The sequence below is a fragment of the Mirounga angustirostris genome, unplaced genomic scaffold (genome assembly GCF_029215605.1).
Source record: "Mirounga angustirostris isolate CCGP_5_RB_7025 unplaced genomic scaffold, mMirAng1.0.hap1 SCAF_5, whole genome shotgun sequence".
NCBI classification, from domain to species: domain Eukaryota; kingdom Metazoa; phylum Chordata; class Mammalia; order Carnivora; family Phocidae; genus Mirounga; species Mirounga angustirostris.
The window spans coordinates 158,463,046-158,478,186 of record NW_026991713.1 but is presented as its reverse complement, the minus strand read 5'-3'; the positions used below and the strand labels follow the sequence as shown (position 1 = coordinate 158,478,186).

The 15,141-nt window shown below is 45.8% G+C and overlaps 1 protein-coding gene across 2 annotated transcripts in view; it reads right to left on the bottom strand.

Moving 5' to 3' along the window:
- PRKCB (protein kinase C beta) overlaps positions 1-15,141 on the bottom strand; it is a 326,799-nt gene that overhangs the window by 280,381 nt on the left and 31,277 nt on the right. The window lies entirely within an intron of this gene.

Genomic DNA, 15,141 nt, shown 5'->3' with positions numbered 1-15,141 from the left:
GGGGGCCTATGGTTTTTCACACATTACACTGGAAAGGCTTCTAACTGTACAAGAAGGTAGGTTGTGGGATGCCAGCCAAGCTAAACACTGACAAATTCCCTTCTGGTCAGAGTCTGCAAAACTTCTCTGCTGTCTTTTGTAAAAGCTCCTTTCCTGGGTCAGTGTGATGGGCAGACATGTGGCATTCTCTTTCACAAACGGCTTCATTAGGATGCTCATCAACCCACCCAGGTCATGCAGTGCAACACAGCCCCCTGCAACTGGGCATTGGATCTAGAGCTGAAATCACCATAACGGACTGCCTCCTCTAATTAAAATCTCATGCCTCTTCCTTCTTACACTGAGGAGTCTAGGAAGAAATAATAATAGTAATGCCTGACACACTCGTATACATCCTGGAGATATGCCCAACACAAGTAACTGGGCAACATACTTTGGGAAATACCCAAGAGAGTCCCTGCTCCCCAGTTATGTCTTTATTATTTTCAAAAGCAGTATTTGTTAGCACATACTCAATGGGAAGATTGGAGAACACAGATGCATGCACCTGCAAGCATACACAACACAACATGCACGCACACACACACACACACACGCATACACAGAGTAGCATTTACAACTTCAACCACTCGATGATAAACACATATAAAAACATATAAGAATACCAAATGCACCTTTAGTTTTTTCCCTAGACATATACACGCATATCAAGATAAACATCTTACTTTACAACGTGATTTTTTTTTCCTGACTAGCCATACATCATGAGCATTTTCCCAGGGAATGCAACAAGCATTTTTCATGGCAGTATGATACTCTACCTGTTGTACAGTTTTGCTATTTACAAGTATTCTCTGTTACAAATAGCAGCACAATGGCTTTCCTAACACATGTCCTTATGCACATCTGTTTCCTAAAGAGGCTCTGAAATTAAAGATCCTTTAAGTAAGGAAGCACAAAAATTATAAAGCTGGGTTGATGCAAGACTAGGTATGCCTTCATGGATATTGAAATATCCTAAGATTAAGGTAGACACCAGTGTGCGGAGGATGATCATGACTCAGGTCCTAGTGTCTTCAGTAAACGGTGGTGGGGAGGAGTGTATAGTGGTCTATAGATGAAAATGGAGAAGAAGCAAGAGGGCAGAATGGTCACTTACTACGAGTCTTAAAGGTAAGTTCTTAAACAAGAGTGGATCTCCAGAAAGCAACAATAAACAACAACAGGAAGGCCAACTCCTGACTCCAAAGGGCCACTGTTCTTGAGTGGGAATGGTATCCCTGAAGAAAGTCAGATTCCTTTTCAGGCAGAAGGAGGAGAAAGTGTTCAATAGAAGCAAGTCTGGAGTGTGGAGTGAAGAGTCAACAAGGGCATCAAGAGAGCCAGGAGCCAGGTTTGAAGCAGGGAAGATACTGGGCCTGGAGCTTGCCTCTCAGCCCATGACTAAGAATTACAAAGTGGGAAGCATGGTTGAAAGTAACCAGTCTCCTAGGTCTTCAATGGGGCACAAATCACTTTGCTTCCAGAAATAGTTAAGGGTCCTGAGGAGTGTCTCTCTTGGTCTCAAAGAAGTGGCCAAAAATATGCTAGGCTTACAAAGACAATCTGTCTCTTTTTTTTTTTTTTAAGATTTTATTTATTTATTTGACAGAGAGAGACACAGCAAGAGAGCGAACACAAGCAGAGGGAAGTGGGAGAGGGAGAAGCAGCCTTCCCGCTGAGCAGGGAGCCCGATGCGGGGCTCGATCCCAGGACCCTGGGATCACGACCTGAGCCAAAGGCAGACGCCTAACAACTGAGCTACCCACGCGCCCCTAAAGACAGTCTGTTTCAAGTGATAGTTGTCACAGGAAGGGCAAAAGCCCCTACATGGGTCAAAGCAGGAAAACAGCCTTATTCTCGGCAAGGACTCTGTCATAGGGTTCAGAGAAGCTTCTTGCAATAAAGTAAGGGTATTAGAAGCTTTGCAGAGAGACAGTGAGGTCTATCTCAGGGAATCTTTTCTTGATTCAGGCAATAAAATTCGAGAATGAAAGGTTGGTGGGTTCCTTCTCAAATCTTACCTTGCTCAGTAAGGATTTTCAAGGTAGCTGCAGAATGTAGGATTCCACAGAACCTCCTAGAAGTTAAATAGATTCATTCATTCATTTAAAGAATATGTATTGTCTACTCTAGGCAAGGCAACATTCTAAACACAGAAGGGAACATTTAAGTCCCTCCCCTCATGGGGAATACACTGTTTATAATTAAAAACAAACTGGGGTGCCTGGATGGCTCAGTCGTTAAGTGTCTGCCTTTGGCTCAGGTCATGGTCCCAGGGTCCTGGGATCGAGTCCCACATCAGGCTCCCTGCTCAGCGGGAAGCCTGCTTCTCCCTCTCCCAGTCCCCCTGCTTGTGTTCCCTCTCTCGCTATGTCTCTCTCTGTCAAATAAATAAATAAAAATAAAACAAACAAACAAACAAACAAAAAATGTATAATAAAAAGCCAGTTAGGATGAGGTGCTATGAAGAAAAGGGAAAAAGGCTGTAGTGTTATTGTACATAGATGGCAAATGAGAGAGACAGAAAGAGAGAAACAGACAGAACTATAAGCAACCCCCAAAATAGGCAAAGGTTTCTTTTTCCCTCATACTACATGTCCGCGCCAGGCCAGCAAGGGGGTCTGTTCTATGTAACCAGGATCACGCTGATGGAGAAACCTGAACTCAAAGATCACTCTAGAGAGTCCGGAACCAGCAGTGATAAGCTCCAGCATAAAAATGACATATATCACTTTGGATTACAACTCATTGGCCTGAACTACTCATATGGCCCTACCCACCCACAAGGGAGACCGGAAGTACAACCCTATTACTGGCCTACAAGACCAAAAACCAGAAATACTTAGTGAATAGCATTAGTGATCATGATAGTAGAGTTAAATAGACAGATAGATGTACTAATGGTAATAGCTAACACTCATACAGCTCTGCTATGAACCAGGCACTAAGGAAAACACCTTACACCCTTACATGTATTGTCTTATATATCCCTCATAACAATGCTATGATGTAGGTTCTATTAATATTTTCAATATCTAAGACTGATGAATCACTGAACTCTACCTCTGAAACTAATAATGTGCTATATGTTAATCAGTTGGATTTAAATTTAAAAATGTTTTAAAGGAGAAAATCTTTAAAAAATATATTTTCAATGTCAATCTCATTTTATAGCTGAGGAAGCTGAGGCAAGGAGAGGTTAAAAATCTTAACCAAGATCATATACTTGGTGAGTGGCAGAGCTGGGATTCCAAGTTAGTCAGGATAACTCCAAAGTCTATGCTCTTAACCATTACACTATGCTGAATATGGATAGAGGATGGATGGATGGACAGATGGATGGACGAATGAAAGGATGGGAGAGTGGGTGGGTGGATGAATGGATGATGGATGATGGATAGGTGGATAGGTGGATGAATGGACAGATGGATGGATGAATGAAAGGATGGGAGAGTGGGTGGGTGGATGAATGGATGATGGATGATGGATAGGTGGATGAATGGGTAGATGGATATGAGAATGGAGGGATGAAAAGATAGATGGATGGATGGATGGATGGATGGATGGATGGATGGATGGATGGATGGATGGATGAAGGGAGGGATGGATGGATGGATGGGTGGATAGGTAGATGGATGGGTAGATGGGTGGATGGATGGATGGGTAGATGGATGTCCAGTCATGTTAAATGGCAGTAATAGCATTTACTAGAAAAATAAGAGAGCTTGACTCATGTTCCACCGGTAGAAGGGGACACATACACTTACAGGTCCCACACTCATCCCACCAGTCTTGGTCATCCAGTTATGTAACTTACATTCTCAAAAGCACCACCTGTAGGGTCACCTGGGTGGCTCAGTCAGTTAAGCGTCTGCCTTCAGCTCAGGTCGTGGTCCCAGGGTTGTGGGATTGATGCCTTCGTCAGGCTCCCTGCTCAGCGGGGAATCTGCTTCTCCCTCTCCCTCTGCCCCTCCCCCCACTTGTGCACTCGCACGCTCTCTCTCAAATAAATAAAATCTTTTTTTTTTTTAAGATTTTATTTATTTATTTGAGAGAGAGCACATGAGGGGGGGAGGGTCAGAGGGAGAAGCAGACTCCCCGCTGAGCAGAGAGCCCGATGCAGGACTCGATCCCGGGACTCCAGGATCACCACCTGAGCTAAAGGCAGTCGCTTAACCAACTGAGCCACCCAGGCGCCCTAAATAAAATCTTTTTAAAAAGAAAAAAAAGCACCACCTATGGAAAAGCTGTCACAGCATTCTAAGCGCATGGCCAGAGGCCAGCATAGATGTAGTGTGTGCCTGCCAGTGAAATCCTTCCAGCGTCTTGTCACCACAAGCCTGCTACCCAGTACCCACACAGAAGCCCCTTTTTGGTAGGTGGGGAGAAGTAATTCCTACAGAAAAAGACAGTCAAGTCCAGGTCAATAGAGGGACAGGCTGGAGGTGAGAATAAGCAGCCATGACTAGATTGGGGGGCGGGGCGCGAGGGGACAAACTGGCAGTTATGGCAAAACCAGTGGCGCCTGAGTCAGAAGCAGTGGGTTTTGAGGATTTCCCCTCGGGCACCAGCACACAAGAAAATGGGAAATGGTTAGCAAGCAGCACTTTGCTTGCGAACAGCATTCAACTTCCTGGGTAAAGAGAGTACAGAAAGGCAACAAGGAAGACAATCTTGAATGTTCTGCCTTTCCATCCCACACCCACTCTTCCCCTGCTATGCCATCATGCCAACCTGGTTTCCTCCTCACGATCATGCCAACCTTTACATGGTTCATCCCAGGGCCCAGGACAGTATTTTCCCCAACTCTGCATGGCTGGCTCCTTCCCATCTTAGAGTTCTCTGGTCACATGTCAGTCAGTCAGGGGGAAGGGGATCCTTATCTAAGGTCACCACTCACTCTGTTGTCTTCTGATTCAGCCTCCCCAGGACATTAATCACAAATTGAACTCATCCTGTTTTCTCAATTTGCTTCCTTGGGTGCCATCTGTCTGCTTCCTGAAGTATCAGCTCCATGAGGACAGGAACCTGTCTCAGCCACTCTATCTCCACAGCCTAGCTCAGTGCCTGGAACATGGCTGGTGCCCAGTAAATCCCAAGGGAGCGAATGGATGGAGCCAGGGAGGAATTAGAGGCCATGTCCCCAGAACAGTCTGCCCAAGACACTTCCACTCAGCCATTCCACATCCAGGTATACATCCAAAAGAATTAAAAGCAGGGTCTCAAAGAGATATCTGGACACCCGTGTTCACAGCAGCATCATTCACAATAGCCAAGAGATGAAAGCAGTTCAAGTGTCCATGGACAGAAGAAGGGAGAAGCAAAATGTGTATCCATACGAGGGAATATTATTTGGCCTTAAAAAGGAAGGATGTTCTGACACAGGCTGCAATATGGATGACCCTGGGGGACATTATGTGAAGGGCAGTGAGTCAGTCACAAAAAGACAACTACTGTTTGATTCCACTTAGATGAGTTATCTAAGGCAGTCAAACTCCCAGAAAGAAAACAGAATGGTGGTTACCACGGACTGGGAAGAGGGGGAAATGGGGAGTTGTTCCAGGGGTATAGAGTTCCAGACTGTAAAAAGCTCTGGACATCTGCTCCACAACTTAACACACCTAGATTGTACACTTAAAAATGGTTAAGGCAAGGGGCGCCTGGGTGGCTCAGTCAGTTAAATGTCTGCCTTTGGCTCAGGCGATGATCTCAAGGTCCTGGGATCAGGCCTGGTGTCAGACTCTCTGCTCAGCGGGGAGTCTTCCTCTCCCTCTCCCTCTGCCCTTCCTCCCCGCTTGTGCTCTCTCTCTCTCTCAAATAAATAAATAAAATCTTTTTTTAATTTTAAAAATGGTTTAGGCAGTAAATATTATGGTTTTTTACCATGATTTCAAGATGTTTTAGTATTTTTTGAAACAATAAAATTTCCACCTATCCCAGAGAACAGAGTGGAAAGCTGTAGCTAAATCAGCTAAAAGGAGGTGGGAAGGGACAGGAATTGGGAGAAGAGCCTGCAGAGGACCTTATTAGCTGTCCTGTCCATTCTTTGACAATCACCTTGGGAAGATGGACACAGAGGCCCATGGGCCTGAGCCCCCCTGAGCATCAGGGGAGTCAAGAGAACAGGCAAATGCTCCTTTCAATATCACTACTAAAAACGTCTAGAAATCTGCTCTGAGGACATAATTAGGGGTGCAGGCAGGCCCAGGATGCTTATCCCAGAATAGTGAGAAATGGGTAACACCATCAATAACCACCCTGAGGGCACCTGCTAGAACGGGTGATCAAGACAGGAAATGGAGCCCACAGAGTCACATGAAAGAAGAATGATGAAATGGGAACCGACAAACGGTAGTCTCATAAATCATCAGGACCCCATCTGTGTGTGCGAGACAGTCAGCGACAGACAAAGAAGGTTAAACACCAAGGTATTAACATTTGTGGTGGGGGGGGTAAGATTAACTTGTTTTCTCGGTATCCTGTAATGTTTCAGAATGAGTACATATTGCTTCAGCAATAAGAAGGAATTATTTTAAAGAAGAAAATACAGCAGAGAAATTGTTTATAAGGAAGCACTAGGGGATCCCAAAGAAAATTCTCGTACTCTAAGAGTCAAATTATAGCACAGAAAGAACCCCCAGTAGGGAACAGAAAATACAAAACTTCAGTTACATAATTCAGAAAGGCCTGCCGAGGCTGCCAGACACCCACAGAGATCCAAACAGACCTTCTGTAACTCAAACCAGGGCACAGTAAACACACACACACACACACACACACAAAATCCAAGGACCTATCCAGAGATGAAAGATTATACGTGCAGCATGACAGAGACAGAAGTGAGTGTGAACAAGGAGGCAAGAAACAATGTTCATGCTCCTTTTAGGTACCAGTGCCAGCTTTGCGGGGAGGGAGGGGGCTTGTTCTCAGAGCAGGCTCCCCACACCCCCTTCCAGGGAGCCCCTATAATTAAGCTAATGCTAAGAGGAAGGAGCCCTTCTATTTCGCTGTCATCTGCATGAGCACAAGTGGTGAGTCAGGCAGCCCCTCCAGCAGAATAGAAAAGACCAAGGAGCCCGCCAGCTGACCTAGCCACTGTGATTGCTTGAGTGGGGGTGGGGAGACACACAACGAAGTCTAGTAGCAGGCCTCTCAGAGCTGGGGACAAATAACTCATAATAGCAAATACTTTTAGAGCACGTCTTACATGCCAGGCACTGTTCTAAACAATATACATGCACCTATATGGGAATATAGATATAGATATAGATATATACTCATTTAGTTTTCTCACCAACTCCATGAAGTAATTATTATTATTATCCCCATTTCACAGATGAGAAAACTGAGAGGTGAAGTCACGTGCCTAAGGTCACAGAGGCGATAAATAGCAGAGGCAGGATTCAAACCCAGGAAGCTGGGGCTCCGGCGTCTATGCTCTGAACTACTACACTGTTCTCTCCTGGAAATCCAGAAGACCATAAATAAGTGTTTCTCTCAGACCACTCGCACATTGGTTTGTAAGAGATTCATCTCAAGAAGTTACCCCCCCCCAAAAAAAGAAGATGAAGAAGTTGCAAAGAAAGCCTCAGGGTCGAATATCCTTGGCACCTCATCATAGGCTGTGAAAACAGCCCAAGCTTACCCAAGAAAACCACTTGCCCACCCCACCTCCCCTACAACTTCAGTCCACAGCCTTCACTATTCTCTACTTCCTAAGTGCCCACAAAGTGTGAAAACCAGCTCTCAGCAGGGGCCACACAGCGTTCAACCACTATGCCCCACCTCTTAAGAACAGACTCTGCAAGCAGAATGACAAGTCAGACTCCCCTCTACACTCCCTGGTTGCATCACCTTCAGGAGGCTAATTAATCCCTCTCTAACACCTCCATTCCCCTTTTGTAAAACATGGATAACAGTATTAAAGTCAATACTCATGACTCACAGATTCTGTATTTGCCAATTCGCCTGCTTGCTATTACTTGTAACCCCAAAATCAATACTCACGGTACTTTCATGGTCATTCTCGGACACGTACAGAGCAGCAGAAAATGTGAGTCACCCGACGCACACATTATCAGCTGCAGTTGAACAAGGCAATGCTCTACCTTCTTGTTTCAGTTTTCATGCTGGAAACAAGTTTTGGGGGGGTTGGTGGGTTTTATTTTGTGATATATTTAGTACCACATTTTTCATATTTTTGTGTTTTTGGAAACCTTGCTATTTCAAATGGCCCCCAAGGGTATATGGTCCTAAGTGCAAGAAAGCTGTGATTCATCATTTGAAGAAAATAGGTATGTTAGGTAAATTTCATCCAGGTATGAGTTGTGGTACTGTTGGCCATCCACGTCAGTCAACAGTAGATATTAAATAAGGTGACTTTAACACAGAAACACACACAAAACAAGGTTATGTACTGATTGGTTGACAAAAATGTCATGGCCAGAGGCGCAAGGGAACCTGACCCTGTATTACTCTAGGAGCAATGCTTCAATATTCACTAATTCGGTGTTGGCGGCAACTTTATCGCAACTAACTATCGCAGATAACGAGAACTGTGTCTCCAAGTAATGTCAGTCTTAAGTGAGCTGACATCACTGAGACACTTGCAACAGTGCTTTGGCAATACTATGTAGGCATATCTCCATTATCATTTATACAGATTTCTTAGCTTGAAGACTGAGATGAAATAAAAAACTAGGGCCCGCATATATATATGGTGAGCGTTGTGAATTGTGTAAGACTGATGAATCACAGACCTGTACCCCTGAAACAAATAATACATTATATGTTAATTAAAAATTAAAAAAAAAAAATTGGGCCCCACACAGAACAAGCTAGTGTTCGTGAACTCACTTAGACGGGTCAGTTGGAATGGCCCAGACAAATTTTTAGGGAACTTTAATGAAATGGCACACTATTGGAGGGCAGCCCAGAGTCAATAACTGGCTTTAGGTTGAGGAACAAAGACTCCAACGAACATGAATGGGGTTCACACCTAGGATCTACTCACCTTGGTTTTCCCTGAGGAGTATTACGCAAGGGTCTTGGTGGTGTCGGCAAAGTCTGGGCCAGTCATGTGACTCACCCTAGGCCAATCCGAAGCTCCCACACTGGATTTTTGCATCTTGGATAGCTATTCATCCTGTCTATACTATCTTGAAGGAATGGACCATTCGGTCCTACTTCCTAGATCCCCAGAACTTCTCTGGTTCCAGAACATTCCAAAGCCAAAATCTTCACATTTTCCTTCACATCACTGATCTCTCCCATATCCTTCTAACAAATACACTTTTGCTTAATTAATCAGAGTCAGCTGATGTTACAATCAAAGGATCCCAAGACAGGAATTTTCAAGGGATAACCTTTTTTCCATCCACCCTCAGAATAAAGGGAATTCCAGTGCCAACCACTTTCCCCAAATGAACACTATTTTGAGTGGTGATATTTCAAAGGGCGAAATCAGAGCAAATACATCTCTGAGATCCCCAGATGCCCTTAAATGAGGTCAGTTCTGGTCCAGATGAATTTCATAGCAGAGTTCTCAGAGATCTCCCAAATGAGATCACCAAACTGCTGCCTAGGACCCAGCAGAAGAATCCTAGACGACAACAACAAAACTCTACAAGGCACACCAATGTCATTCTGTTTTCAAAAAGGGAAAGAGTAGATTCTGCAGACAAAAGAGCCAGCATAAGGAGAACAAGACTTATCAGACTAACCTTATTTCCTTTGTGTATGTGTTTTATTTTATTGGTTTCATTTGGTTTGGTTTTGGACAGCTGCCAATCTGGTGGACAAAGGACTATGTCGGTGGGCCTTAGCCAAGCTTTCCTCAGTGGCGCTCTCAATATTAGGAAAGTCGGAAAACTGCGCTCCATCTTCTCAATTTGGCGGCCGAGGACTAGAATACAATTTGCCTTTGTGTCATTTATATGCAAAATGACATATAATTTTTCCACATCTAGCTTCCCCAGTAGCTTGTAAAACGCATGGATGAAGGGATAGCATCTGTCTTGGATGCCGTTATATCTCCCACATCTAGCACTGTGTCCGCTACATACATCAGAGTTCCAAAAACTATTGCATGCATGCACGAATCAGTCAGTCAATGAATTTATGTCACCCCGTGAGAGCCCTCTACAAGAACTGCAACCATAAATGCCTACAAGGCCAGGCTGGACCTGACAAACGAGGCAGAGACAGGAGGAGCCACATCCATCCAAAGGAGTCAGCTACTGGCAGTTCTAGCCCTGGCACCTGATGGAGTGCAGAATACAGGCTTGCCGATTCTCATGATCTTTCAAAAGGTGCCTAAACACAGGTATTTTATGATGAAACCCTATTTTTAAATATAGGTCTTTAATTTTTTAAAATATTTTATCTCTTTTCAGTGGAAACAAAATTATGTTGAGGGTAAGAATTAGTCCTTAGATGTCACTGGTGAGCTCTGCTAAAGGGGGTTGGTTCTCTCTTGGTCTCACTCAGCATTTTTTGCAATAAGATCAAATGAGTCGGGGAGCCTGGGTGGCTCAGTCGTTAAGCGTCTGCCTTCGGCTCGGGTCGTGATCCCAGGGTCCTGGGATCGAGCCCCGCAATGGGCTCCCTGCTCAGCGGAGAGACTGCTTCTCCCTCTCCCACTCCCCCTGCTTGTGTTCCCTCTCTCGCTGTGTCTCTCTCTGTCAAATAAATTAATAAAATCTTAAAAAAATGCCTAGTGGGGCACCTGGGTGGCTCAGTCAGTTGGGCGTCTGCCTTCGGCTCAGGGCATGATCCCAAGGTCCTGGGATCGAGCCCCGCATCGGGCTCCCTGCTCCGCGGGAAGCCTGCTTCTCCCTCTCCCACTCCCCCTGCTTGTGTTCCTGCCCTCGCTATCTCTCTCTCTGTCAAATAAATAAATAAAATCTTTAAAAAAAAAAAAAAAGATCAAATGAGTCAAGTTTTCAAACCACACATAACCAAGAAGGCTAGTGATCGTGCCAAAAGACCGAAGTAGGATCTCAAGCATAGGTATCAGATGGGATTTAGCAGGAGCAAATATAAGGTCCAGAAACCAAATTTCCAAGTCCAGGAACCCAGCTCGGATTAAGAGGTTTTCAGATTCAGGACTTACCAATCACTGAAGGATTTCATTAGACAAAAAGCTCAGTGAGTCAGCAGTATGTGAGAGGAGCCAAAAATTAGTTAATGTTTTTAGACTAATTGAACTATATCACCAACATCAGGGATTGCAAATTGGCGGCCCACATTTTGTTTGGCCTGTGAGTTTTTCAGTTTTGAAAAATTACCAATACTCCAAAATTAAGAGATTTCCCATAAATAGTCTGACTTCCTGTCTCTCTTGGAAGAAAAAAAAAAAATGAAGCATCTAGCAACACTAGGCCTGTGTCTCCACACTGTCAACAGGTGGCTTGAGCTAAGAAGTGGCCACCCCTTTGAGGACGGACATGTTCCCCCTGTTTCTTTCTTTTTTTTTTTTTATTTGAGAGAGAGAGAATGAGAGACAGAGAGCATGAGAGGGAGGAGGGTCAGAGGGAGAAGCAGACTCCCTGCCAAGCAGGGAGCCCGATGCGGGACTCGATCCCGGGGCCCTAGGATCATGACCTGAGCCGAAGGCAGTCGCTTAACCAACTGCCACCCAGACGCCCTCCCCCTGTTTCAACACATTCCCCGCAACTCCCTACAGCCTCACCACCATGGAGACTGTCAGTTGCCAACTTTAACACACTTACATTGTTATTTTCTCTATGGTACAATTATTTTATTTTATTTTATTTTATTTTATTTTATTTTATTTTTATGAGAGAGAGAGAGAAAGAGAGCATGTGCGAGCAGGGGGAGGAGCAGAGGGAGAGGGAGAGCAAGCAGGCTCCATGCCTAGCACGGAGCCCGATGCGGGGCTCGATCTCATGACCCTGAGATGATGACCTGAGCCAAAATTAAGAGTCAGATGCTCCACCGACTGAGCCACCCAGGTGCCCCATTTTCTATGGTACACATAAAAGAAAACATTCTTCTGTACCCACATCTCTATGAAAAGAGGTAAAAATAAAAGGCTGCATTCAAAAAAAATGCATGTTTCAAAAAATGATATTCTTTGTATAAGTGAAGAAAATCTGTATGGTTTAATACATAGGCCATTTCTTTTATCTGGAATTCTTCACTCAGTTAAGGTATCTGCTTGGCCCTATAGGAATCTGTGTTTGTAAACCCCGATCTGTACCATGAGATGTGACAGTTCATCTCTCTATTCAGTGAGAGGCAGAATCCAGCTGATTTCAGAATCCATTTTTTTTTTTCGAGTTACCAGAGATCAAGTTTAATCAGGAATAGGAGAGGAATTGCAATTTGAGACATGCCAACTGCAGTGAGCCATAGAAGAGTCCATCGGAGGTTTTAGGTTGGGTTGTTTTTACAGGCAAGGAGTGCAAAAGGGGAAATTCCAGCTAGGGGCCAAACAGCAAGTTCATTGGCTTGAAGACGGGAGAGCAGAACCCATTATTTATAAAGCACGTGGACAGGCTGGGAAACTGAGGACAGGTTCGAGAACTTGGGAGTCCGTATACAATGAAATCCTATGCTGCCAATTTCTTTTCATGTCCGTCTGTTCTGACATGGAAAGCTAGACATTGTTGGTGAAATCAGAAAGTTGTGGAACTGAATGTTTAGCCTAATACTATTTTAGTAAATACACGGGTATGTGGGTGTAGGTGTGTGTTCGTTATAAGCATGGAAGAACAGTTTTCCCGTCCAACCTTGAGATTCAGAGATTCTGTGAAGTTTCTACGTTTGTTGACAGCCAAATGTAAGACCAGGAAATGACCAAGTAATTTACACAGGCAGAAGGCAAGAATCTAGTGTAATCAGAAGTAAGCGTGCTGGGGAGTATTTAAAAAATAATAATTTTGGTGAGGCTGAGTGGGAGTAAATGTGGGAGAGCGTCAAAAAGCAGGAAGAGGAATAGCCTTGAAGCAGATATACTATAGTAGCTGCCTCTCACTGACGTCTTTTGGGGTCTCGGCCCATCCCCAGCAGGCTTCGTGGAAACCAGTTGGGGGTGGGAATCCAGCCCCCCGCTGAACAGCCACGGGGGCGGGGTGGGCACCTGACCCAAGGAGGGACAATCAGACTATCCCTGAAACTTGGGGTTATACCTCAGAGGTGCTACGTGTCCCAGCTGGGAAAACAGTATGGCGATGGCCAGGAAGACCATGGTTGATGCAGTGCAAACACAGCGGAAGAAAGGAGAATAAGGGGCGCCTGGGTGGCTCAGTCGTTAGGCGTCTGCCTTCGGCTCAGGTCATGATCCCAGGGTCCTGGGATCGAGCCCCACATCAGGCTCCCTGCTCCGCGGGAAGCCTGCTTCTCCCTCTCCCACTCCCCCTGCTTGTGTTCTCTCTCTCGCTGTGTCTCTCTGACAAATAAATAAAATCTTTAAAAAAAAAAAAAAAGAAAGGAGAATAAAAGCAGACGTGCAGAAGGAAAAACACCAATGGCCCAGAGACAGAGAGACTCAAAATGCATAGCTCCTTGTGCCCCTGACGGTCTTCCAGTTCTTCCGTCCAGTGGCTCACAAAGCCCAGCTGAGCCTCCCACGGTGACTGTGGTAACAGAAGCAGCTCACCCTCGGTGCTGCTTGCCACCTGCTTGGTGGTAAGTGCCTGACATAGAGGGAATCATTTCATGTTCCTGAAAACCCTAAAAAGCAGCTGACATTCCTTTTTTTTAAGATTTTTATTTATTTGTCAGAGAGAGAGAGAGCACAAGCAGAGGGAGAAGCAGGCTTCCCGGCAAGCAGGGAGCCCGATGCGGGGCTCGATCCCAGGACCCTGGGATCATGACCTGAGCCGAAGGCAGACGCTTAACAGCTTAACCGACTGAGCCACCCCTGAGGCGCCCTGCAGCGGATATTCTTGTCCCTCCTCCCTTTTCGTAGGTGGAGAAACTGGGGCACAGAGGGTTTCCGTAACTTCCCGAAGGCTGCCCAGCTAGGAAGTGGCAGAGCTGGAGCCTGAGTCCAAGCAGCACCATTCTAGAGGCCTTGCATCGAACCATTAAATATTCTGCCTCTTGGCCTAAGTGTGCTTGAGTGAATTTCCATCACTTGTGACCCAAAAAGCCCTGCCTGAGACACAGAGAGCCCACATGGACATGGGGAAAAGCAGCCACCTGGAAGGTGCTGTGACAGGCACCCTGCCAGTTCTCCCTGCCAAGTTGGCTGGCAAAGGACTATTTCCTGCACCCTGGGTGGCTGCTGGCACCAGGCAGGGCCTTTGGGCACAAGAGGAGCCATGGGGAAGCCATTCGGGCGCTGATCCTGCACCCCCCCAGACCTACTAGGTGCCACCGACTGTTCTAGGCACTGAAAAAATAGCAGAGAGCAAGACGGGCAAGGGCTCTGCTCTCCCAAAGTGGATGTTCTAGAAGGGAGAGACATGCTAATCATTTTAAATGGACAGAGACAGCACGGAAGAAACAAAAGGGAACGTGGAGCACTTGGCATGGGGCAGGAGGAGAAGGCTTCTCAGAGGAGGTGACGTCGGAGGTGAAATGGAAAGATGAAAAGGAACCACGATCCTGGGGAAGAGTAGAAAAGAGGCACTGAGGTGGGAACTGGCTTAGCGGACTTAAGGAACAGAGAGAAGGCACAGTGGTTGGAGCTATTCATTCCACAATATCTATTGGGCCCCGAGATGTGCCAGACATGTGGAGAGAGGGGCACCCAAGCCTTAGTCCCCTGCCGCGTGTAACACAGAGGCTAGCAAGGGAGCGAGCGTGGCAGGTAGCAAAAATGGCCAGTTCTGTGTTCCTTCCTCCCTGTATCCATACCCTTTGCAACATGACTCAGCAGCTCCAGTCCTCAAGAGATAGCACCCGCTCCCCACTTCCTGAATCTGGGATGGCCACTGACCTGCTCTTGGCCAGGAGGCAGCAGCCGAGGTGGCCATGTGCCAGTTCTGAAGCGCGCTCTCCAGAGCCCTTGCCCGCCTGTGTTCTTGGAACCTTGGAAGCGTGCCCTACCTTCACATTAACAAGCCAGAGTCGTGTGCGGGGTGAGGAGACACACAGGGCCCCGTCTCCCCATTGCTCCAGCTAATC